Here is a 2,146-nt window from a genome sequence, read left to right on the forward strand (position 1 = left end):
AAATCCACGAGCACTTGGGATTTAATTGCTGTGCGAGGTGTGTATTTGAGCCCATGAGGTCCAAGCTCAATAGCCCACTTAGCAATCCGGCCAGTTGCTTCTCTATTTTGAATGATATCTCCCAGAGGGGATGAACTGACCACTGTGATAGGATGACCCTGAAAATAATGTTTGAGCTTCCGGCTTGCCATAAACACTCCATACACCAGCTTCTGCCAATGTGGATACCTCTGCTTTGATTCAATGAGCACCTCACTGATATAATAAACCGGCCGTTGAACCGGATATTCCTTTCCAGCTTCCTTGCACTCCACCACAATAGCCACGCTAACAGCTCGGGCATTAGCAGCCACATACAGCAATAACGGCTCTTTATCGATTGGGGCTGCAAGCACATGCGGTTCAGCTAACTGCCTCTTCAGATCCTCAAACGCCTTATCAGCCGCCTCGCTCCAGACAAAATCATCTGTTTTCTTTAACATCTGATATAAAGGGATAGCCTTCTCCCGAAGACGACTGATAAACCGGGTCAAAGCCGCAATCAGGCCGGCCAAACGTTGAACGTCATTGATACACGCCGGTTTAGCCAAAGATGTAATTGCTGAGATTTTTTCCGGATTAGCCTCAATGCCTCTGTTTGACACCAGAAAACCCAAGAGTTTGCCTGCCAGGACACCAAAGGCACACTTTTTCGGATTGAGCATTATCTTGTAAACCCAGAGGTTGTCAAAGGTTTCTCCCAAATCATCTATCAATGTTTCCTCCTTCCTGGACTTTATCACAATATCATCCACATATGCATGAACATTGCCCCCAATCTGCTTATGAAGACAATTCTGAACACAGCGTTGATAAGTCGCCTGGGCACTCTTGAGCCCAAAGGGCATGGAAACATAGCAGAAGGCTCCAAAAGGAGTTATAAAAGCTATCTTCTCCTGGTCCTTAACTGCCATTTTGATCTGATGATAACCAGAATAAGCGTCCAGAAAACACAAACGGTCACAACCCGCCATAGCATCAATAATCTGATCAATACGAGGGAGGGCAAAGGGATCTGCAGGGCAAGCCTTGTTCAAGTCTGTGTAATCTACACACATACACTAAGTGTCGTTTTTCTTAAGAACCAGCACCGGATTAGCCAACCACTCTGGGTGAAAGACCTCCACGATAAACCCTGCAGCCAACAACCGAGCTACCTCTTCACCAATAGCCTTGCGCCTTTCTTCATTGAAGCGGCGGAGAAACTGCCGGACCGGTTTAAACTTAGGATCAATGTTAAGTGTGTGCTCAGCGAGTTCCCTCGGTACACCTGGCATGTCAGAAGGTTTCCATGCAAAGATGTCCCGGTTCTCACGGATGAACTCAATGAGCGCGCTTTCGTATTTGGGATCCAGGTTAGCGCTGATGCTGAACTGCTTGGATGAATCACCAGGAACAAAATCAACCATCTTAGTATCTATGGCCGATTTAAATTTCAACGCCGGATCGTGTTCTGTAGTTGGCTTTTTCAAAGAAGTCATATCTGCCGGATCAACCTTGTATTTATAAAAGTTTAGCTCCTCCGTGGCACAAACCGACTCAGCATAAGCCGCATCACCTTCCTCACATTCCAAAGCGATCTTCCTGCTCCCATGTACTGTGATGGTCCCCTTATGACCTGGCATTTTAAGCTGTAGATAAACATAACACGGCCTCGCCATGAACTTAGCATAAGCCGATCGCCCAAACAAAGCGTGATACGGACTTTTGATTTTTACCACCTCAAAAGTCAATGTTTTTGATCTTGAATCATGATCATCTCCAAAAGCCACCTCTAAGGCTATCTTGCCTACTGGATGACTTACCAGGCACCACACCATGAAAAACGGTGTTTGACGGTTTAAGATTCTTATTTGTCAACCCCATACAACGGAAGGTATCATAATATAGAATGTTAATACTACTCCCCCCATCCATGAGTACCTTAGTGAACTTATATCCCCCAACTTGAGGGGCCACCACTAAGGCCAGATGACCCGGATTGTCAACCCGAGGCGGGTGATCCTCTCTACTCCATAAAATGGGTTGCTCAGACCAGCGCAAATACTGAGGCACCGCCGGTTCAACAGAGTTCACCGCCCTCTTGTGAAGCTTCTGATCATGTTTA

The sequence above is a fragment of the Triticum urartu genome, chromosome 2, assembly GCF_003073215.2.
Source record: "Triticum urartu cultivar G1812 chromosome 2, Tu2.1, whole genome shotgun sequence".
NCBI classification, from domain to species: Eukaryota; Viridiplantae; Streptophyta; class Magnoliopsida; order Poales; family Poaceae; genus Triticum; species Triticum urartu.